Source organism: Macrotis lagotis, chromosome 2, assembly GCF_037893015.1.
Source record: "Macrotis lagotis isolate mMagLag1 chromosome 2, bilby.v1.9.chrom.fasta, whole genome shotgun sequence".
Lineage (NCBI taxonomy): Eukaryota > Metazoa > Chordata > Mammalia > Peramelemorphia > Peramelidae > Macrotis > Macrotis lagotis.
In genome coordinates this window covers 295123743-295149853 of record NC_133659.1, presented here as the reverse complement: position 1 = coordinate 295149853, position 26111 = coordinate 295123743, and the positions used below count along the sequence as shown (strand labels likewise).

At 35.1% G+C, this 26111-nt stretch overlaps 1 pseudogene; it reads left to right on the top strand.

Annotated features, from left to right (window-relative positions):
• Nucleotides 1-22065: 22065 nt before the first annotated feature.
• Nucleotides 22066-22554, top strand: LOC141511745 (small ribosomal subunit protein eS10-like; annotated as a pseudogene).
• Nucleotides 22555-26111: the final 3557 nt, after the last annotated feature.

Here is a 26111-nt window from a genome sequence, read left to right as displayed (position 1 = left end):
TCATTCCCTTTCAAAAATTAAGCAACCTCATGAATTTTTTGTTCGTTTTGTTTGTTTTTCTTTGTTATCAGAATGCAAAACATATTCAAATTGGGATCAGTCTTCCATTTTGTTCATCTAGAGATACTTCTGAAATTATATATGATTTTATCTCACTGAATATGGGTTTGTCTAATTAGAAAGAATTCAGAGGAAACTATGAAGACTTATATGAAATGATGTGAAGTATACAGAACCAAGATAATTTATATAATGATCATAATAATAATATTAAAAAAACACTGAAAACCATTAGAACTGAGATCCATGCCATGACCAATCTTGATTACAGTGACTATAGAGTAAAACACAGTTTCTTCCTCCTAGTAGAATGGTAGTGAGCCATAGATGTGGAATGAAGCATACATCATCTGGCCAATATATTGACATTTTTTGCTCATCTATAATTCTTTATTTTAAGGAATGGGGTTTTTTTTAAAGAGAGAGAGAGAGAGAGAGAGAGAGAAAGAGAGAGAGAAAGCATGAATGAAAATAAAAAGAAAAAATAAACAAAACACTTTCTCAAAGCTATCTTCTAGTTTTACTTTTTAATAATTTTAATATCAAAAAATGTATATTTTTCTTTTAAAATAAGTATCATGTTTATTATTAATAATATAATATGAATAATGTTTATAGAATTCTATCTCTACATCTAGTAAATAATATTAGTATGATATCAATACAGCACAGCTAATGTCACATTTGCAATGTATAATTAATATAATTATTATAAATATAAATTATTGTTATTATTAAATGAAAATCCAGCAAGGAAGTCCCTTGAGATGACAACAGAACACAATTTTTAGATATGTTAGTGAAGAATTCTTTTTCATTCACTATACTGCATGCATATATACCATATTTACCCATTTATACCATAATTCACAGGTAGTTCTCTTTTTCACCTGTTATATGCGTATTAAGCATCTTGAATACACATCTTTGTCTATTTTTTATCCATCCCTAAAATGTCAGTGACTGTGGAACTTGTTCAGAGTTGATGAAAAGGTAAAAAGTTTTCTGGGGAATATTATGTAATGGCCAATGGGAGAAAAGTGCATCATCAGTTATTTCAGAACATGGCCTTGATGTCTCAGGTTTTTGCTAAAATGTTTCTCTATGCCTTCCTTTGGCCGAATGATTTGGGAATTACTTCACAACAGATGCATTTTTTAACTTTTATTGGACAAGAAATTACTCTACATTCTGTTCAGCAGAGGGAACATTATTCTACTCTAGCTGCATAGGGAAAATAACAAATTAAAAATAAATATCACATAGGAGAGAGATATGATTCTTGAAAGAAGTCTGGCACACAAGGATAAACACAGAGATATGCAGGAAAGATTTACAGGGTACAGTTTACCTTTGGTCACTGACTCAATGCATAGAGCAGGCAAAAGATTCCATATTTGAAGGAAAAGGGATTCATGGCATGTGATGGAAAGAACACCACTCCAGTAAGAAAGAAAAGGGTTCAAATGTTTCCTCAGAAATGTGACCCAGTGAAATTCTTTGAACTTCATTGTTCCTTCATTTTCTCATCTGAAAAACGAAGGAGTAAGATTTAGGGTTTCTAAAAGCCCCCACCCCCACTTCCATCTCTCCATCTATGATCCTGTGAAGTGAGAGACTGACCTGGATTCAAATTCTCTTTTAAACGATTGTTGCTTTGTGAGCTGGAAGGATGGAATCTATTCCAAGTCAAGAAAACAAATTTAAGGGGGCATTTTCAGGTAGAATGGAGTCAAAGAATTCTAGTGCAGTTTCCCCCAACATTCTTCTTTTATTCCCTTCACACATAGACATACATACACAGGTCCATATATGCACACACACAATTAACAGCTAATACACTACCTGTACATAAATGAACCCCAATAAGAGAGTATTTATCTAATCTATCAAAAGCCTCAGACATGTGGTTTCATTCCTTTTCTTAAATGAATGCCCTTTTTGCACAAATCTCTTCCCACCATAATACATAAAGTATCCTCTAGATCAGATGTGTCCAACCTGCAGCCCATGGACCACATGTAGCCCTCAAATCCATACTTTATTACATAATTACATTTTATTTTCGTATTTTTTTTAGTTTTTTTGCAAGGCAAACAGGGTTAAGTGACTTGCCCAAGGCCACACAGCTGGGTAATTATTAAGTGTCTGAGGCTGGATTTGAACTCAGGTACTCCTGATTCCAGGGCCAGTGCTCTATCCACCGTGCCACCTAGCCACCCTTATTTTTGTATTCTTTGGTAATATATGGTACATTGTAGTCATAAGTAAATAATTAATTCTATATGGGAACCTTGCAAGTCTTTGTTGGATGATGCATCCCAGAAGAGTTAAAAGGTTGAACACCCTTGCTCTAGATAGATCAAGGTATCTTAATTTTTGTAGTGTCATGGACCCTTTGGATATCTAGTAAAGCCCATGAATGGATGCCTTTTCAGAACAATTTTTGATACATTAAATAACATGCATAACTAAAGAAAGAAAACCAAAGATTAGTGAAAATGAAGACTTTCTTTTGATCTAAGTCATAGAATCCCTAAGATAGAGGAAGGAGGGAGGAGAAGAGAGACAGAGATGGAGACAGAAAGACAAAGAGGGACAGACAGAGACAGAAGGACAAGGAGAGAGACAGAGAATGAAAGACGAAAAGCATTTAAGCTCTTCCTTCCTCCCTTCCTCCCTCCCTCCTGCCCTTCCTCCCTCCCTTCCTTTTTTCCTTCCTCCCTCCCTTCCTTCCTTTCTTCCTTCCTTCTATCCTACTTTGCTTCCTTCCTTCCTTCTTTCTTTCTTTCTTTCTTTCTTTCTTTCTTTCTTTCTTTCTTTTCCTTCCTTCCTTCCTTCCTTCCTTTCTCCCTCCCTTCACTTCCCTCAAGGAGTTTACATCTATTGGGAGAAGAAAACACATGAAGAAAATCTGGGAAAGAGAGGAAACAGAGGAAGTTGACCATCCAGGAGAAGTTCCAAGAGTGACTTGACTTGTGAGTATGGGGCAGTGAAACTTGGCTGGGGTCCTTCCTGATATACCAGACCAGGGTAGTGTGGGGGTGACTCAGGATCAGATTTTTTCCACTGAAGGGACAAAGTTGAGTGTGACCACAGAATAATTCAAGATAACAGGGACTTTCTTGATTATAGGGAAGTGTCGGACAACCCACTGAGATCGATCAGCAGGATATGGAACTGACTAGGGCAGGTGTTTCCAAATACATGGAACCTCAGAAATTTGTCCATGGACCTCTGTTTAAGAACATCTGGAAGAGATGCTCCATTCTTTCAAAAGGTTCAGTGGCAATCAAGGAACTTTGCTTAAGGGCCCCAAGTTTTGACTGATCATCTATTTTGTCACCCAAAAAGGAATGCAAAAGACAGAGTTTGGGAAGCAGACATCTGCTAAGGTTATGAATCTGCCACTGTTCTATTTATAACTTAGTGCCTTTCATCCTGCTAAGTCAAGAATGAGTTCCTTGGATTTATTAGGCAGGTGTATCTTTCTTGGGTATAATGACTCTTTCAAACCACAAGGTACTGTTTAACTGCACAGGTGGAGATCTTGAAAAGTGCATGTCTGAAAGCAGACAAAGATCTACACATACCCAGAGGGAAGCTTAATTGGCAAGAAAGGAAGATAAGTTTTGGTTTCTCATGTACATGTACCCAAAATCCTAATGTGATGCCTAAAATACATATATTTTTAAATGTTCATCCATTGGGGAATGGAGCTAATCAAATTGTGATACAGAAATGTGATAGAATACTATGGGGCTGTCAGAAATGACGAATGTGATAAATGCAGAGGACTACAGAAAAATGTATACAATCTCGAGTACTAGGAATTCAATAGTCACAGGAAAACAATATCCACATTAACTTCAATAATGTAATTAGAAAGAACAACCAGAAAACAATTAAAAATTAATGCTGCAAAATTCCAAATAATGACTCCAAAGAAGAAATGAAAAGACATTTCCAACCCAACTCCTTAAAGAGATGGGATATACTTGTGATGCAGACTTTTTGATGTATTGATTAATTTTATAATTTTTTCTCTTTTTTTCAAACATTATTTGAAATAAATATTTGTTTATGAGATAGCTTTCAGGAGGAGGAAAAAGTGAGTACTGGAGAAATTCTGGTGATTAAAAAACACAAGATGTCAACAAAAATTGATTTTAAGGATGCTTAGGAAACAAGACTATAGGATCTTGATGGAATCTGTCATTTTCCAGATGATTAAACTGAGGCTCAAAGAGGTTGATTAAGTAGTGAGTAACAGAATCATGAACCCAGATTCTCTCATTTTAGTTTTCTTTTTCAATATACCACATGTCTTTCTCCAGACTGTGAATTCCTTGTTAGCAAATTGTCTCTTTCTTTGTACTTCCAGTATCTAACCTGGTCACATGGAAGGCATTTAATTAGTTGTTGTATTTCAAAGGACTTAATAAATATTTATTGATTGACTAAATTCACAGGGGACAAATATAAGAAGACCAAATATTGTACGTTGTACAGGAAACCTAGACAGGATAATAGCTTATATCAAATATATAAAAATCTAGGGGTCCAGGAACACTCTATCATTAAACATCAAGTTCATACTGCAAGATGCTGCCCCACACTTAAAAATTATTTTATATTATCTATTTGATCTCAAAGAACTTTAAATGGTGCAAATATTCAGTCATATCATTTTAGGTACTCCTCTTTTCTTATATTTATGTAAGTGTTACTTCTCCCACACCTCCAAAAAAAAAGAGTTACCTTGGGGCAGCAGTTGTAATAAAGGTATCTCTATGAGTAGATTAAATTTTCCATTAAGAATAGAGCCTTCGGGGGCAGCGTCAGGGGCCCTGGAGTCAGGAGGACCTGAGTTCAAATATGACCTCAGATAGTAATTACCTAAGTGACCTTAGGCAAGTCACTTAATCCCATTGCCTTAAGCAAAAATTTTTTTAAAAGAATAGAGTCTTCATAAACATTTTCTTCCAGATCTACAAAGGTCCTTCTTGTTCATCTTCAGTGAAATCATGTTAGCATTCTCGCCACAAAAAAAAAAAAGTTTAAAAAAATCCATGTGTACAAAAATATTCATAGCAGTTCTTTTCATGGTGGCAAAGAACTGGAAATTGAGGGGATGGCCATTAGTTGGGGAATGGCTAAACAAGTTGTACCCTATGAATGTGATAAGACATTATTGTTCTATAAGAAATAATGAGGGATGGGACTTCAGAAAAGCCAGGATGATCTGATGCTGAGTGAAATGAACAGAAACAAAAGAACAATATAGATGCTAACCATTACATTGACTGATAGTCAACTAAGACAGACATCTTCATTTCAGCAGTACAATAATCAAAGACAATTTGAAAAGCTTTTTGATAGAAAAATATCATTCATATTCAGAGAGGGAACTGTAGAATTTAAATGCAGAAAAAAGTTACTATCCAGTTTTTAATACTATTCTTTAATTTATTTATTTTTTTGGCAAGGCAATGAGGTTAAGAGATTTGCCCAAATTTGCCCAAGGCAAATCACACAGCTAAGTAATTATTAAGTGTCTGAGGCCAAATTTGAACTCAGGACCTCTTGACTCCAGGGCTGGTGCTCTATTCACTGAGCCACCTAGCAGCTCCTATCTTCAGTTTTTTTTAAAAAAACATTGTCTTATGTATTCTCATTTTTTTCTTTCTATATTTTTCTGTTTGGATTTTATTCTTCTTTCACAACATGATTAATATGATTCTATGTTTAGCATAATTACACATGAAGAACCTATATTACATTGCTTTTTGTTAGGGGAGGGGGAAGGGAAAGGAGGGAGAGAAAAGATGTAAAATATAAAAAAATGCAAAAATAGGGAAACTACCATTGCATATTGTTGGAAAAACAAATAAATAAAAATATTATTTTTTAGAAAAATAAAGATGAATGGATCCATTTAAAAAAGAAAGAAATCATGTTAGAATTCTCAAGTGGAAGTGGCATCAAAATGGTATCATGCCAATATAAGTGACACCAAGTGGAAGTTATTCCAATAGACCCTTCCCTACTGGCAAGTCTCTGCAAGTGCCTCATATCTCCCACTGAGTCTCCAATACTCATCCTGTTGGAGAATCTCCCAGAATTGTGATGAAATAACATTTCAAGAACTTTACAGAATATTATACAAATGTTAGCTATTGCTTTCATTGAGTCTTCTTTAATCAACACAAAACTATAACTTTCCTACCTTAGGGACAAAGAAAGGAGAGATCCCTGCTGGCAACTATTAGATAAACTTTTTTCATCATATTTTTTTCTTTAGTCAAACTAGGTAAAATGTATAAAGTATTTTATGAACAAAACCTTATAAATGCCACCTATTGTTATAACTTTTTTTATTAAATATCACCCCAGGGTTTTCTTCTCTTATTCAATTAAAATATAAATCTGTTTTTAAGGTAGGTGTTAGTTTCTCAGGAAGGCAGTCTAGAAAGCAGTCAAAGATGAATGGGGGGGGGGGGGGAGAAATCACATTACTGGAATGTCTCTCATTCCAGGTAAGAGGATCCTTGTTTAAGAAAATTATATAGACACCTCTTCCATCCCGTTCAAAATGGAAATTGTGTTATTGTAGCCATGACAACCCAAACACCAACAGCAACATCCTCCATATCGTTGCTGCCCAGAACTGTTTGTCCTCTCTAGACTGTCAGTGGAGGGGATTGGTTTTCTCCCACATGAAGTTCTCTTTCCAAAAGCCTGCCTTCTGCAGCCAGTACGTACTCAGGTGCCTTTCTAGAGACCTGTTCTGTATTATGTCCACCAAAGTTCAGGTCATATAACTCTGGGGTTCATATTATTTTTACTGAACTGGTGAACATGACTTGGAAAATCATAAGATCATAGAGGAAGTGACTTCAGATCATGCAGTCCAATTCCCTTATTTTCAAATGAGGAAACTGAGGTCCAGAAAGGTTCAGTTACTTACCCAAGATTACACATGTAGTCTTGAAGGCATTGAACAAGGACACTTGGGCTCCATAGTTGACATTCCTTTCCTTGTTCCATATCCTATCATGTCCTCCAATTATGTCTTCTGATTTCTGACAGTCTCTGCCTCCCTCATCAAGAATCTCTTCCTCATCCTCAGGGAGGTTCATTGCCATCTTTATACTGATATTTCAATAATATTGGGGATATCCATGGACAGCTTTGTCCTAGCCTGGTGAAGCCCTCTCCAAAGATTTCTCCCCCTAAAATTACCTTCCACATAACATCATATAGATTTTACACATAATTACTTTTTTGCATGTTGTCTCCCCCATTAGAATGTAAGCACCATGAAGGCAAGGGTTGTGTTTTTATCTTTCTTTGTCTCCAAAGCTTAGCAAAGTGCCTGACCTACCATAGTGCAGGAACTCAATAAATTCTTGTGAACTGATCCACTGACCCCAAGTGCTCATAGAGATCCCTGTTAAATCGCTTCAATCTGTACTTTCGCATTCTTTCCCTGCCTTGACCTGGAATTTCTCTGGCAGAAACTGTATCTCCTCTTCCAAGACTTTGGCAAAATACATGCTATTCTTGACTTGGAGTCAAACAAACCTGGGTTTTAAATCTTGCCTCCAACACTTATTGGCTGTGAAATCACAAAGGAGTCATTTATCCTCTTTCTAACACAATAAATATCAATAGATGCTATTGCTTGTCCTTCATTCTCGAAGAAGCCCATCACATCAGGAAGGTGATTTGTATTTAAAGGAGAGGATGTTGTACTGTCACTAGCCTCACTTTCTCCTCCAGAATCACATCACTCCAGGGCCAGATTTGACAATCAGGGATAAGTGACTTACCTGAGGTCACACAGCTATTAAGTATCAAGTGTCTGAGGTTGGATTTGAATTCAAGTTCCAAGGCTCTATTCACTTTGCCACCTAATATATATATATAGAGAGAGGCAGCAATGGATTATTTATACATTTTATGCTCTAAAAAATTATATATATATATATATATATATATATATATCACATGAACAAAAGGGGGCTTTTGGGGGGGGAAAGGAGAGGAGAGTCTCAAAGGGTCTCAAAGATTTTTAAGTATGTAAAGGGGTCTTGAGACCAAGTAGTCTGAGAACTGCTCCTCTATATATAAATTATCAAAAATTCAACCTTGAATTACTGAAAATAAAGAACTCTCCCCCACTAATAATTTGTTTCAATCAAGAATGGTTCCATATTTCCAATGACAAGTATTTCCTTTGTTTTCTGTTACAAAACATGAGCTGTATCTTAATAGTCAATTCACAGTAGTCTAAAAAAAATATAAATCTTTTCCTTCTATCCATGAAGGACATGTAGGTCTCTATTTTCATTTCTCTGTATTCCAAGGGCAACAATGGATAATTTATACATTTTATGCTCTAAAAAATTAATATTCTCCTTAATTTAATTATCTACCTCTCTGCTAGGTTCAATAGTAGACACCCACAAAAAAAATAAGAAGTGGCCATGACCTTCAAGGACCTTCCAATTTAGTTGGGGAAATAAAACATAACAATGACTCAATGAAAAAATAATGTAAGACAATTTTAATATGATATTTAACTCAATACAATAGAATTATAAACTAGAAGTCTAGAGAGTAAATTTTATGAATAGTCACATTTCTATCAGAGTTGGAAAATAATGAAATTACTCTAAAAGAGTTACCAATTCATAAATCAAGCTAAAAGGGAATGGGGCAGTCATTTTAAGTCTTAGAATCATATAAATACAGAGCTATTAAGAACTTTCCTTGGCTTTTTAGTCATTGATGATTTTTGCATTTCTTTTATTGAATTCATACCCTCTAACTATTTACCTATTATTCCATGTGACAAAGTATAATTATTCCTTGGGAGGAAAAAAGGGAGCAACAAAAAAAAAGTGATAAAATGTTACATTAGAGAGTCAGTCAACTAGCATCTATTAAGATTTAATGGAATCTGGTCTCAGACACTTAATAATTACCTAGCCGTGTGGCCTTGGGCAAGCCACTTAACCCCGTTTGCCTTGCAAAAAACCTTAAAAAAAGATTTAATGGAAATATTAAAAAAAAAGTAAAAACCAAGTTCCTGTTTTTGGGGAGCTCAAAGTCTAAAGCAGGAGATGACATGCAAAAACAAACAAAAAACCCTACATACAAACAAGTGTTTTACATATATATATATATGCAAATATATGTATATATGTATATATAGAGAGAGACAGACAGACAGACAGACAGACAGAATAAACTGAGGCTAGTTTCCAGGGGAAAACACAAAGATTAAGGAAGACTGGGAAGCAGTTTGGACTTTTCCTGGCTAGGACAAAATTGTACAGGTGTGCCCTAATGAGACTAAAAATAGGAATGAACCTCACTGAGAATAAGGGAAGGATTGTTAATGAGGGAGACAAGGACTGTAAGAAATTGGAAGAGACATTTGGGTGATATGATACCATTCTAATATGTTTACATTTAATAACATAAAATAAATATATCTTCATATTTAAGGACTATACAATATAAGTATATAAATATCTATATCTATTGAGATAGATGATATAGATGTAGATGTAGATGTAGATACAGATACAGATGCAGAGATAGAGAGAGAGACAGAGAGAGAGATGATAGAGATAGAGAGAGATAGAGATAGAGATAGAGATGATAGAGATAGAGGAGATAGAGATAGAGATAGAGATAGAGATGATAGAGATAGAGATAGAGATGATAGAGATAGAGATAGAGATAGAGACAGAGATAGAGATAGAGATAGAGATACACACCAATATATTGGTTCCTTTAGAAAGAAACCAGGAAAGCTAAAAGGCAGAGATGAGGAGGGGGAGTATGCCTCAGCTATGCTTCCTTTGCAGCAATTAGTATTTAATTCAATTATTCAGATGACATTTATTAAACACTTATTCCTTGAGTCAGATAGGTGGAATAACATAAAGTTCTAGCCTTTGAGCTAGGAAAATTTAGATTTGTCTCTTATCATTGATCCTAATTGTACCTACCAATCTGTTTGCTGACTTAAGTGACTTAGGTGACTAAAGCAAGACACCTAACCACTCTTAGTCTTCCTTCCTTTCCCCATCTTCAGATTGGTATAATAATGGTACCTACTTCACAAGGTTATTCTGAGGATCAAAGGAGAATGTGTGTATTTAGATATATATACTTTTCCATATATACCCATATAATTTTACATATAAAAATATTACCCCAATATTTACATATAAGTGTTATACTAAATGGGGAGACACCTTTGGAGAGAACCAGGAAAGGCTTTTCCTGGCTAGGACAAAGTTGTACAGGTGTGCCCTAATGGGATTCAAAATAGTAACGGACCTCACAAGAATAAAGGAGGGATTGTTAATGAGGGAGACAAGATCTTTGAGAAACTGGGAGAGACATTTGGGAATATGATATCATTATAATATATTTACTTATAGCAATATGCTATAGTTTTATAATTTTATATACATATATATCTTCATAATTATATGTCTTCATAATTAAGGACTACAAAATATATGTATATAAATATCTATATATAAATACATATACATATGTATATATATATATATATATATATATATATATCAGTTGGCTAACATTATAATCCTAAATTAATTTCAGTTCTTATTGCTGAATGTAGGTCCTGGGAATACACACACCCAAACAAATACAATCCCTGCTCTCATTTTATTACTCATACTTTCTACATCCAGAAGAAATATTCAGTAGTCAGCTAGTATTTTAAAAAAAAACTATTCCACAAAGAGGAGTCATTTATTTCATAAGTTGGATAGATTCACTAAGTAATGATTATTTTCTATATGTTTATTATTCCTTACTCTGCTAGGATAGTGCTCTCTCATCACATTTAAGGACTACACAATATTACATCTTTAGGAAGCACATATTTGCATTGTTGTTTAATAATTTAAGGGGGTTTTTTAAGCTGCTATTTTTGCTTTGGAATATTTTCAGAGTTTAGTATTTGTTTAATACATGAAGTATAAATATCACCAAGAGCCCCACATCCTGCAAACCAAATTTGGAGGCAGATTTACTTGGAATGTTTGAGAGAGGCAGTGTGGTTATAATGGGTAACAGGAATTAGTCTTGGAGACAAAATAAAATCTGAATTTGATTCCCATCTTTGATCCTTACTCCTCATATGATCTTTATGATAAGTCACATAACTTCTCCAAACCTCAGTTTGCTCATCTGTAAAATGAGATGGCTATGCTCAATGATCTCCTAGCTTTAGGTCTATGATTCTATATTTGCCTTCCCTAATTGTCTCTGGAAGAACTCACCTTCCCCACTGAACAGAGAACACTTTGGTCTGAGCTCTCTAACTGGATAGAATCATGGAGGGAGGGGAAGGGGACATGATTAGAAAGCTCATGGTATCAGAAAGTGTAGAGGAGGTGAACTTAACCCAGTTAGCCATAAGAATCCACATAAGATTTTTTTAGCAGTACAAAAACATGAGTAAATCTATGCACAAGTATAACTAGTTTTCTAGAAATATGAAGAATGGATTAAAGAGTAAAGAGAGTAGAAGAAACCCTTGAGGGGCGGCTAGATGGCACAGTGTATAGAGCACTGGCCTTGGAGTCAGGAATACCTGAGTTCAAATCTAGCATCAGACACTTAATAATTACCTAGCCGTGTGGCCTTGGACAAGCCACTTAACCCCATTGACTTGAAAAATCTAAAAAAAAAAACCCTTGAAGGTAATTGCTTCTTTGTCCCTGATACCAAAATGAGGGACATAATCATTGGCAAATGTGACAATAATTTGCAAATTTTGAGCTAATTTAACTTGTGGAATGTGTTAAACTCTTTTTAAAATGCCTATGAGCAATAGCAGTTTTGTGCTTGGTTAATAGAGACCTGGCCAGTTGAAAGGAGAAATTACTCTGAACTAATAATTCATAAAATGCTGACTTATAAAGAGAACCTGCTTCCAAAATTTAGACTTTAATAATGCATTACTTTTTCATTAGAGTTCTCCTTTTTTGTGATTATTTTTGTTTCTTTACCCTGAATTATGATCCAAGGAACTTCATTAGAACAAGTTACAGAGATCTATTTGAACTGTTACTCAATTATAAATTATTAAGCATCTTGCCCCACCTTGTATCTCAATGGGGTTCATAGAGCCAAGGTGTTAAGTTACTGAACCACTCTTCTGAGAATGGACATCTTTACATCTGAAATACTTCATGTTTATTGAACCATTCTCTGATTTTATAATTGGCAGATATATATGCTCTGGGGGGATGGATCAAGAGATTCCCCCATTTAATTCAGGCAAATCTCTTCCTTTTGGAGTATGGACTTCTGCATTGGGATCTTATGAAGAAGACAATATTCAATACTTGAATGGTGTCCATGGAAATGCTATCTGTCCCATTCCCCGAGATGATTAAGAGGTTGATATTCACTCTTACCTCCTTTGGATCTGTTTATAAAGGAAAATAAAAGCCTACTACTAACTGGATGTCATTTTCTATTCTATCTTTGTGCCTTTTCCCTTTTCCTCTCTTTCTAGAATACTTTTGAGGCAAAGGAAGAATTCTTTACCCCTTTTCCTCTCCTACTCAAAACCAGTTTCTGTGTCATAAAAAATGTGACAATTGTAGATGGGTTTCCATATGATCTAATCATAGAGTACCTAAAAGTGAATTTTCCCTTTCCCATAGAGGTCAACAGTTGGCTCATTGATAGAATCACATAAACATAGATATTTACGCCTACTCAGCCCAAAATGAAAGATGGAAGACAATGCTCCTGGACCTCTTATGTAGACAAGGAAGGATTCCAACTTCTTGGGCAAACTGATCTAAGAGCACAGTTGTCTCTTGGTCAAAAGTTACATGTGAATGATGAATTGTGTTGATTTTTATAGAAAAAGCTTGCACCACCATTTGCTGTTGGATCATCTCATCCAAGACTAGTCCTGAATGATGACTGACAGTTGGCAGAAACTAAAATGTGAGTGCCACTTAGTATCCCACAGACCCAAGGGATGAAGGAGTGATGGTGTGGGCAGAGAAGGCACAATGTTGCTCTAATAAATAGCTTGTTTATCCTGTGGGTAACATGCTCTTTAAAAGTTCAGTCTAATTCTTGAAAGAAAGCCTTTTGATTTAATCAATAAAAATGACCCGTCTGGCATACAGCTAATGGAATCATGCTGCTGCACTCTGATGTAATTTGCTTTGAGAGATCAAGGGTAAGGATAACATCAATAGGGATTCAGGACTGTAGAGATCACATGAGTCAGAATAATATTCTGGGCTGAAGAGGCAACAGAATTGTACTAAAGTTGCTCCATCCATATAACCTCTAAAGATCCTTCTGATGCTAAGATCAATAAGAGAGGAGAAGAAATAAGAATTTACTCCTTTATAACAAGCACTGTGTTAAATCCTTTACAATATCACCTCATTTGCTCTACCATGGAAGGTAGATAATGTTATGATTTTTCCATTTTACAGTTGAAGAAACTGAGGAATGCAGAAATCAATGACACCTTGGTGTCACACAGTTAGCAAGTATTGGAGGCAAAATTTGAACTCAAATCTTCCTGATTCCAGGACCATCTCTTAGTAATCTCTCTGAGATGTTGAATAAATTTATTGGTAACCCAAGTATCAGAGTATGTGTACTAGGTCTCTCTCTTTGTTACTTCTCTGTATTTCATGTCTAAACTTGTCTCTCTTTCTCCTATTCCCTGGCTTCAACAAAATGGATACCTTAAACTAGTCCAATAATTCTTTTTTAAAATAACTTAACTTTATCTTATTTTAATTTATATTTATAATTTATATATTTCATTTATATTTTAATTTATATATAATTTTTCTCTTCCATTTCCCCCACCCATCATTGACATAAAAGAACAAACAAAACTCATGTAATAAATAAGAAAAATGAATTCTCTGATGATAGCCAACCCTATCTCCACATGCCTGAACCTCCTTGGTATCATTTTCTGGTTTCGTGTTTTTTGAATTTCCCTGATAAATCAATTGACAAGAATGTATTGAACACCTATCATATGCTGAGAACTTGGACAAATCACGCTCTCCAGTCAGCTTTCTCTCGGGACAAAATTCCTGACACGAACAGGTTCTTTGAAAGACTGGAGAAGTCAGCTTCATCCACATTACCTACCCTCTTCTTTTCAGTGTATACCAATCCTAGCATTAGATTGTGGTGATGACGACAATGATTTAATAAAAAGCAATTTCTGAAATCAACATCTAACTTTTCATTGATTTGCAATAAAGTTTTCAATAAGTTATTTTCATTTGTTTGTTTATTTGTTTATTTTCTTCTTTCATCTGTAAAATAGAGATTAAAAATGAATTCCTGAAATGTGGTCAGGATTAGATTTAAAATAGTTAAGATAATAGTGCTAAATATTCTAAGTCATTAAAAGCTACATTCCGGCTTACCCTGAGTGGTGTATAATAAATGAAAACATTTTTCTTAAGTATTTATGCTGAATCAAACACTATGTTAAACAGTATAATGAAATAATTCATTGATATTTCTTAGTATGTTTTCAAAGATTATTCTCTTTACAATCATCTTGAGAGGTAGTTGATTCAAATAGCTTTATCTCTATTTTGTAAATGAAAAAAACTGAAGTGGAGAGAGATTATGTCAAACTGGCAAGAGTTTATCATCGGCTCTATTTCTAGCAAGCTGACAAAAAACAAACAGGTTAGGCAAAGAGATATAACCCTCCATTTGGGCACCCATGGCAAGCTTCATAAAATATGACTTGGGTGAGAAAGATAAACTGTGCCCTCAACTAAGAAAAATTCAGTTAGGCTCAGGGTGAGGGAGAGATTCCAGGACCTTGGACACTGTGGGTAGGGTCACAATTAGTCCTCTAATGGGAGTCAGCTGGTGGTTGCTTGGGGCTAAGGGGGAGAAAGAGGGAAGAACTGGGCAAGGATGGCAAAAGCTTACCTGGTAAAGAAGGTGCCATCTGGCAGCAACATGTTTTAACTATTTACTCTTGTCAACTATGTGTTAAGCTCAGTTGTTTTTCTCTGCTAAATAAGATTGTCATCAGAGTCCTCTGGATCTCTACGACCAAGGGAAAAATCCTTCATGATCTCACCCTAGTTACAGCTCTAGCAGGAGATATTAAAAGGATCCTTTGCAGACCTGGCTCATGTTTCCCAGTGATTTCTAGGTAGCAGAGTGGATGGAGCACTGTCCTTGGAATCAGATGGGAGTTCTAATCCAGCCTCAGACACTTAATATTTACTAGCTGTGTGACCTTGGACACTTCATCCCACTTGTCTCACATCCAGGGCCATCTCCAGTCATCCTGATTCATATCCGGCCATTGGATCTGGAGGAAAAAAGTGAGACTGGTAATCTAGCCATAGCACCCTCCTTGCTCAAATCCAATTCAAGTACGTGTCATGGCATCATCTTCCTGATGTCATGGTCTTCTTTGAGAAGGAAGAACAAACATTATCATCATCATCATCATCATCATCATCATCATCATCATCATCACCAAAGGCTATTCAAATATGAGTATGACATTATATGAGATGTCAACTTATTTCCAGCATAAATGACTGGATTTGGATGTCTATGCCTTCCAAGGACAAAATCCTTCTATTGATTTACTCAGCGCTTTTAAATCTTGGATTGAAACAGTTGTTACTGTTGTTGTTGGTGGTGGTGTTGTTTTAAAAAAATTGGGGGGTAGCTAGGTGGCACAGGATAGCCCTGGAGTCAGGAGGACCTGAGTTCAAATCCAGCCTCAGACATTTAATAATTGCCTAGCTGTGTGACCTTGGCCAAGTCACTTAACCCCATTGCCTTGCAAAAAACAAATACAAACAGGAGGCAGCTAGGTGGCATAGTGGATAAAACACCAGCCCTGGAGTCAGGAGTACCTGGGTTCAAATTCGGCCTCAGACACTTGATAATTACCTAGCTGTGTGGCCTTGGGCAAGCCACTTAACCCCATTTGCCTTGCAAAAACCTAAAAACAAAATACAAACAAAAAAATGTACAGTGGTACAAAATGGAAGTAACTCTGAGAGACCTAGTCATGAACTAACTTGAAAAATGGTTGTGTAAATTATACATAGTGATAGACAGTGAAATGTTTTCATTTTTTTATTCTTGTTTATTCATTTCAGTTGTGTTTGACCATTTGTGACCACATCTGGGGATTTCTTGACAAATCTACCGAAGTTCTTTGCCATTCCTTCTTCACCTCATTTATAGAGGAAGAAACTAAGGCAAACAGAAGTGACTGGTCCAGGGTCACACAGTTCACAAGTGTCTGAGGCAAGACTTCTGCTCGTATCTCCAGACTCCATACTCCAGACCCATAACTCTATCCACTGCCCCATTGAGCAACAACTATTCTCATTTTAAGCCAACTGGTAAGAAAAAAGCTTGCAGAAAGCTACATAATTCACTTAGCAAGGGAAACAAAATGCTCACACCTCTTTAATTATATAGGCTCAGAGAGGCTCCTCTCTCACCTTAGGGATAATGAGTACCATGCCATTCCCAATGTAACACCAGTCTAGCTTTCTAGTTTTATTTCATTCTGTTCCATCTTAGGATCATAAATTTAGATGAAGATGATGTAGAGTCATCTAGTCCAAGCCTCTCACTTTACAATTGAGGCATTTGAAATCCAGAGAGTGGGTAGGCTGAGTGTCCAAGGCCACATAATTAGCACATGACAAAACTAAAATTCCAACTTGGATTCTCTCTTCTGAATCCAGCCCTCTTCACTGTGCCAATCTGCCATCTGCCCACTCAGAAGGTTTAAGGTACTCTGCAGATCTGGATTCCCTAAAACCATAGCTCTATGGATGCACATCAGTCCTTTAAATAGATTCTGTCATCACTTCTCTTAATTAAAATCCTTCTCTTCTTTCAAGGTTCATCTGAGGTTCCACCTCTTTCATTTAACCTTCTCTCTGACCCCCCTAGCTAAAAGTCATGTCTTCATCTTCTAATCTGACTTTATGTAAATCTCACCTTTGCTCTGATTATGTGGGCATGCCCTACCCTAACCCTAATCTTTTCCCCAAGTCCAACCTTTCTGTGTCCTTCACAGGATGTGAATTCTTTTACAAGGTCTGTGTCTTGGCCAACTCTTCTTTCTAGTCCAAACACAAACTCTTCTCCTTAGGATTACAGAAATAATGAGAATTAACAAATTGACATCTAACTGCTGGTGAAGTTCATCCCTAAATTGCACTTTTAGATTTAGACTCAGGAACTGGTCCCATGTGCTAAGCCATCAATTTTGCTTAAGTATTTTTTCTGAGTTAAAAGGGAAAGTTCTACAAGGTGAAATTGGGAGTAGATTGGAAAATGATTGATACAAGAAAATAAAAGTTATCAACAAAAGTTTTTAAAAAGAAAGGGGTTGAAAGGAACCCAGGTATAGGACAGATTCAGTTATATGACAAGAGACATGCTAAGATATTTATCTGTTGAAATATTCATCCAAAATATATTTAATATACATTATGTGATTTCACAATGAAAATTGAAAGAATATGTCAAAATCTAGTCAGCTCAATGACAAATGAAATAAAACAGTAAATGAGCAAAATAAGGGCATGTCACATTATTTAAATTTTTTAATATGTCCACATTTTGAGGTCTATTGAATAAGCTAACAGATTTTATCTTTTACTTTGCCCAAAGTATTTTGAATATTTTTGCGTATATTCTATGTCTTGTTATCTTGACTATGTTAAGTGCTGGGAATATAAATGAAACTGGATAGAAAGATGGTTCCTGCCTTCAAGAAAAATAGATATGGGGGATTATAGAGAAAGTCAGAAGTGTAGCCTTGGGAGGAATGATGACATAGCTAGCTGAGCATGAGTTTTATTTAGAAATCTACAGAAGGACTTTGTTAATGGACTGTAGGGTATATACCTTCCATCATAGGGCAAGATCCTCAACCCCAAGCATTTTAGGTCTTGAGAACAAAGAGTTAGATCCCAGCCAATTAATACTCTCAGACCTTTTTTTTAAAACTAGACTTCCTGGGAGTAAACTTTGGGCCCCATCCTAATCCATTCCAGATACCTCTCAATTTTAATCTCTAAAGACTATAAAGCAGGAAATGATTACTTGACCAGTAACTACAGGAATTCTCATTTGGAGCTGTGCTATATTGACTGGTGAAAAATCATTTGTGCATATGTTATATAGCCTTCCTACTAAAACTATAAACCCCTTGAGAGCAGAGACTATGTGACTTTTTTTAGATTTTCCCCCCCTGTTGCTTAGAATGGTGCCTTGAACATACACAGTAAGAATGTAATAGAGGTTTGCTAAATTTAATTATTCCATTGTAACTAATATTTGGGAAGCTGGGTGGTAAAGGTCTGGAGTCAGCAGATCTCATCTTCATGAATTCAAATCTGACCTTAGACACATGCTAGCTGTCTGACCCTGAGAAAGTCACTTCACCCTGTTTGCCTCAGTTTCCTCATCTATAAAATGAGCTGGAGAAGGAAATGGCAAAGCACTCCAGTATCTTTGACAAGAAAACTCCAAATGGGGTCATGAAGAGTCAGACATGATTGAAAAACAACCAAACTACAACAAAACAACTGACATTTAGTTAGCATTTATATTTGTAGTACATAGTCATGTACCCCAAATCACAAGGCTCTCTCAGTGAATAAATACCCAGGTGCAATGTTCTTTGAAGGTCTGAATTCTCTAAACCATAGCTCGCTCAAGAGCCCCTATTGATGTACCCACCTTCAATATTCAACAAGATGATGCAATTATTTGAAAGTAAAATCACTTAATGAAATAGGATAGTAAAAAAATGGCATTTCTTCCATAAACATGGAGCCCATCATGCTACAAATACATAAATGGAAAGAGTATACACATATGAAAGAGTACACAACTAACAGTATACACAAGAGGAAGGACACATTTAAAAGCAGTACATAGAGCCAGAGCACATACATGAGGAACAGCAAATGCCTCCAAACCTGCAGGACCAGAAGACTAAAACCTTCTATGTTATCATCATGTGCCTTCATGTGTTCTCCCACTGGTCTCCTAGTCTCCTCCTGATGCTACTCAGGGACTCCGTTGGGCACTACTTCACTGATTGTGCAGTCTCCTCTCCAGTGATCACTTAGATGCTCTTCTCCTGGTCACCTCTCATCAGATGCTGCTTTATACAGTCTTTATTGGACATTCCTCATCCAGAGATTCAGCCTTCATAAACAGGCACTGCTCCACTGAAAGCTACTTAGATGGATTTTTCTTCAGTGGATATCTAGTCAGAACTGGGCATGTCTCTAAACTCTCCAGATTCTGATTTTCTTGGCTAATTCTTTAAATAAAAGAGCAGATGCTGTCATTCTCTTTTAGCTAAAACCAATTAGATTTTATTTTTTGTCAAAGGTAAAAACTCTTTCCTGAGATTTATAGTCTTTCCTTGAGTTCTTTCTTCTTCCCTTAGGATCTCAGTGAAGGAGTCACTCATTGATCCAGAACAAGATACTCAACCAAATACCTAAGTCTTTAGAACAAAGAGCTAGATCCCAGCCAACTAATGCTCTCAGACTTATTTTACTTTTTACTAGATTTCCTGGGCATCAACTTTGGGAACCCCATAAGCAACCTTGCTCTAATTCATTCCAGATCCCTCTCAATTTTAATTTCTGAAGACTACAGACTAAAAAAGCAGGTAATGGTTATGTGACTACTAACTACCAATTAGTGCCAGAATTCTCATCTGGAACTATGATGTCTTGACCAGAGATTAAAGGTGAAAGTACTGAGCCCAATACATCTAGCTAATGGCAGATGAGCCTGGGCTTCATATCTCATCCAGCTTCCCCTGTTATATATCTCCCTAATCTACTTTCTACCTTTTGCTTTGTGAACAGAAATCAAATCAATACTAACCTTGCTTCCAAAAATGGAATGTCAACTGAATAAAATTAGATCCAGACTTCCCATTAGGATGAAAACGTCTTGAGAAAGCAGAATAGTATAATTTCTGTATTTCTATTACTAGCACGGGGCTGGAACAGAGTATGCCTTTACTAAGTTTTGTTGCCTCTACTCATTCATTGTCATGAATAGGATTTGAACACATTTTTCTATTTCCAAGTCCATCACATTATCCACCATGCCAAACTACATCATAATGGTTAACAGACAATTATCTAAGAAAGAATTGCACATTCAGGAAAATCATAAATCTCTGTCCCATATTTAGAGTCAACATGCTTTTTGATAGGAAATTGTACTGATTAATGAATGACATTTCAGCTAAGTATTCACTGAGGATTAGAGACAGTTGAGTTGGCAACATCAGCAAGTTTAAAGGTCAAATAATTTCAGATGTTATTTTTTTTTTAGAGTGCCATATCCCCCAGAAAATTTTTTAATTTGAAAATTTTCTGGATAAATAAAATTCAGCTTCTGCAACTCCTGGCAAAAACAGTCAAGTAGTATAAATGATGAAACATAAGTAACCCATTAAGTAGTAGGAGAGCAGATGTCAGTCAGAAGACAATCCAGCTCTCATGTAAAGCAACTAGAGACTCAAAATGTCAATTTAAAAAAGAGCAAATTTAACAGCTTCCTTTCTATTATTATAAGTTTAAAATCTGCATGCCAAATGAAAGCAAGTGTTATTTTCTTTAAAATCTCAAAAAAAAGAGGGATAATAGAGAGGGCTGAAATATTCATTAATCATTCCTGACTCATAAATAGGGATAGGAACTAGAACTGTTATTTCATTGACTTTGGGAACTCTCAGGTAAGGAAATTGTCTCCACCAAAATAGGCAAATATCTTCTTTACAATTAGTTAACTCATATAAAACATGTGACCCACATCCCTCTCAAGTATGGCCCAAACCAAATTAAAGTGTGGTTAGAAAATATTTATCAAAATGAAAAAGTTCAATAAAAGATAGATAATATTACATTTTAAAACTGCTGCTATATAGCCCACAGAGATTCTATCTACCATTTAATGATTTTCTTTTGTATTTGACTTTGATCCCACTGGCCTAGAACACTGTTAAGTGACTTGATCTGGGTCACATAACCAGTATGTGCCAGAGGTGAGACTTGAACCCAAGTCTTCTTGGTTTTGAGGGTGGTATTTAATCCATCATGACAAACTGACTTATCTGCCTGATGCTTATCCTTCTTGAAGAAGACCATGACATCAGGTGATGCCATGACAAGGACATGATTTGAATTTTAGTGGGGGGTGGGGAGTATACTAAGTCACCAGTCTCACTATCTTCTCCTGTGTCAACTAGACTCAGGGGCCACAAAACAACTGGAGATGACCCTGGATGTGAGGTAATGAGGGTTAAGTGACTTGTCCAAGGTCACACAGTTAATGTCTGAAGCCACATTCAAACTCCCATCCTCCCAACTCCAAGGCCAATGCTCTACCCATTATGCCACATAGCTGCCCCTACTTATCTACATGCTGAAAAATAAAATAAAAAAAGTCCTTAAGAGATGAGGAAAGAAGTAGAACCAACAAAGGGACCAGAAAAGGAGTGACCCATAAAGGTAAGAAGAGAATTGAGGGCTTGAAATATGATAGTCCAGAAGACAAAAGAGTTTAGAACACAACCAAGAATAACCTACTTAGAAAAGCTGAATTCAATCCTTCAAAGGAAAAATAAATATTTTATGAAATAGAGGACTTTCAAGCATTTCTGATGAAAAGCATAGAATTAAATAGAAAATTTGATTTTCAAATACAAGACTCAAGAGAAGAACAAAAAAAGTAAACATGAAAGATAAATCATAAGTTAAACTGTGTATTTTTCTATAAAGGAAGATGGTACATGCATATTCTAAGAACCTTATCATTATTAGGGCAAGGATTCTAGCTCTCTATCCTGGGCTCCATGTAGAGCAGCACCCGTCTCCTGAGATGTTGATGCCCAAGAAGAACCGAATTGCCATCTATGAACTCCCTCTTTTAAGGAGGGAGTAATGGTAGCCAAGAAGGATGTCCATATACCAAAGCATCGGAAGCTGGCAGACAAGAATGTGCCCAGTCTCCATGTCATGAGGGCCACGCAGTCTCTAAAGGCTCATGGCTATGTTAAGGAGCAGTTTGCATTTCTACTAGTATCTCACCAATGAGGGCATTCAGTGAAGGTATTACCTTCACCTACCCCCTGAGATTGTGCCTGACACTCTTCGCAGAAGTGGATCTGAGACAGGAAGGCCAAGGCCTAAAGGGCTGGAGGATGAGCGACCTGCTGGGCTTACTTGGGGTGAGGCTGACAGAGACACAAAAGGATGAAGTGCTGCTCCCCCTGGTGCTGACAAGAAGGCTGAATCTGGGGCTGGGTCAGCAACAGAATTCCAATTTAGAGGTGGATTTGGTCATGGGCGTGGTCAACCTCCTCAATAAAAACCATAGAGATATGTTTCATATTGAATAAAATTGGGGGGGGAGGATTCTACATGGGTGGTGGTACAAAATTGAGTCAGTTATGTAATGATAACTTTAAAAAAAGAAGAGAAAGAGGGATACCCAGAGAGAAGGGGGAAGGGGAAAAGAATGGGCAAAATTATCTCACATAAAAGAGACATGCAAAGAAGAGTTTTTATAGTAGAAAAGAAAATGGGGTTGAGGCAGGGGGAAAAACACTTGAACTTCATCCATATCTATATTGGTTCCAAAAGGGAAAACATATATTCTCATACAACTGGTAATATAAATCTATCTTATCCAAGAGGGAAGTAGAAGGGGTAAAGGATAAAAAGAAAGGGGAGGAGCAAGACAATGATAAAAGGGATGGCAGATAAAAGAAGATGGTGACCAGAAACAAAATAGACTTTAGAGGAAGAATAAGATAAAAAGAGCAAAAGAGAGAAAGGGAAAAGGATTAAACAGAAGAAAATAGGAAAGAGAAATGCACAGTTAGTAATCATAACTGGGAAGGTGAATGGGTTGAACTCACTCATAAAACAGAAGTGGATAGCAGAACAGATTCAAAACCAGAATCCAATGATATGCTGTTTACATGAAATATATTTCAAACACAGAGACACATACAGATTTAAAATAAGAGACTAGAGCAGAATCTATTATGCTTCAGTCAAAATTTTTAAAAAAGCAGGGGTAGAAATCATTAGAGAAGCAAAATCAGACCTACTTAAAAGGAATATGCAGGGAAATTATATATTGCTAAAAGGGACTATAGACAATAAGGTAATATCAATACTAAATATCTATACACCAAATGGCATAGTATTCAAATTCTTAAAGGAAAAATTAAATGAATCATAGGAGAAAATAGTAAAATTATGCTAATACAACTTTCCCCTCTCAAAGCTAAATAAATTTAACCATAAAATAAATAAGAAAGAAGTCAAAAAGATTAGTAGAATCTTAGAAAAATTAGATATGATAAATCTCTAGAAAAAAACGAATGGGAACAAAAAGAGATATACCTTTTGCTCAGCTATACAAGTATTGCAGCATAAAAACCTCACAACAAAATGCAAAAAAAGCAAAATTATTAAATGCGCCCTTTTCAGACCATAATAAAACAAAAATTACATTTAAACATAGGTTAAAAGTTAATTGCAAACTAAATAATCTAATCCTAAAGAATGAATAGATCAAAGAACAAATCATAGAAATAATCAACAATTTAATTGAAGAGAATAACAACAGGAAATTTCTTTATGAGATTCATCAAAAGCAATATTTTGAAAAATTTTATTTCTCTAAATGCATATATCAATAAAAGAAAGGACAGATCAAAGTATTGGGGATGCAACCAAAAAAAGTAGAAAAAAATTAAAGTTCTCAAGGAAAAAACAATATGGAAATCCTGAAAATCAAAGGAGAATTTAATATAACTGAAAGTAAAAAAAAAATAGCAATTGTACTAATAAATAAAATTAGGAACTGGTTTTATAAGATAAACAATAATATAAACCTCTGGTAAATTTGATTCAATAATAAAAGAAAAAAGAAAACCAAATTACTAGTATCAAAAACTTTAAAAAAGTAAATGCACCACCAATGAAGATACAATTAAGACAAGTATTAGAAGTTATTTTTTATCCAATCATACACCAATAAAACTGACAGTCTAAGTGAAATGGAGAAATATTTGCTAAACTATAAAATGCCCAAACTAACAGAAGAGGAAATAGAACATTTAAATAACTGTACATTAGAAACAAAATTGAATAAGCCAAATGAACTTCCTAACCAAAAAAATCCCAGGACCATATGGATTCACAAGTGAATTCTATCAAACGTTTAAAGAATTAACCATAATTTTATGCAAACTATTTTAACAGGTAGATAATGAGTCCTACCAAATTTCTTTTATGACATATATGTGGTTTTGATGCCTTAACTAGGGAGAGCAAAAACATAGAAAAAAATTATAGATCAATTTCCTTAGAGAATAATCAATATAAAAAATGTTAGCAAGGAGATTTTAGCAATATATCATAAATAGTACACATAATGAAGAAATAAAAATCATATGATTATATCAATAGATGCAGAAAACAATTTTGATGAAATAAAATATCCATTCCTATTAAAAACATCAGAAAGCATAGGAATAAAATTTAAAAAGATAAATTTTAAATGGTAAATAGTATCTATCTAAAACAAAGACAAACATTATCCACAATGGGGATAAACTTGAAACCTTCCAAATAAGATCAAGAGTGAAGCAAGACTATCCAGTGTCATCACTATTATTCCATATTGTACTTGAAATGCTATCTATAGCAATAAGACAAGAAAAAATATTAAATGAATAAACATAGGCAATGATGAAAAATATCAATCCTTGTAATGATATAATGATATTCTTAGAGAAACCTAGAGAATTAATTAAAAATTAGTTAAAATAATTAATTTTAGTAAAGTTGCAGTATATATCAAACAAACCTTCATAAATCATTAGTATTTATATATATTACCAACAAAGACCAACAGGAAGAGATAGAGAAATTCCATTTAAAATAACTACAGACAATATAAAATACTTGAGTCTGCCTGCCAAGAGAAAGTCAGGGATTACATGAATACAATTACAAATCACTTTTCAAAAAAATAAAAATCTAAACAATTGGAGTAAATATTTATTGTTCAAGATTAGGACAAGCTAATATAATAAAAATGACAACACTGTATATACAAATTAATTTATTTGTTCAGTGCCATACCAAACTACCAAAAAAATGTAACAGGAATAGAAATAATAGTGACAAAATTCATCTGAAAGAACAGAAGGTTAAGAAATAAAGGTACTCAATGGGAAAAAGAAATGTAATAGCAGGCAGCTTTGCAGTTCCAGATTCCAAATTATATTCACAAAATAATAATCAGAACAAACTGGTACTAAATAAGAAATACAGTGGTGGATTCATGGAATAGATTAGGTACACAATACACAGTAGAATGTGACATAGGAATCTAATGTTTGATAAACACAAAGAACCAAGTTTTGGGGTAAGAATTCAACATTTCACAGAAATTGATAAGAAAATTGAAAAGAAGTTTGGTAGAAATTAGGCATAGACCAACATCTCACTAAATACCAATATGAGGTCAAATATAATGTCAAAATGGATAAATTATTTAGACATAAAGGATGATAACATAAGTAAATTATGGGAGAATGGGAAAATGTACCTATTAGATCAATGGACAAAGGGAAGAGATTATGACTAAACAAAAGATGGAGGATATTATGGGAAGATATGCCAGGAATCTAAAAAAAAAAAGGAAGATCAAAGATGTCATTCACTTCCTGAAAGAAATATGATAAGATAAAAAATACATATTTAGACATGTCTAACATGGAAATATACTCATGTGAATTATGTACTATGTAATGAGGAATTTTGGTATTGGATTTGTTGATTTTTATTTTGTCCATCTTTGGATAGAGGAAAGAACAGCAGGTGGCACGGTGGATAGTGCAC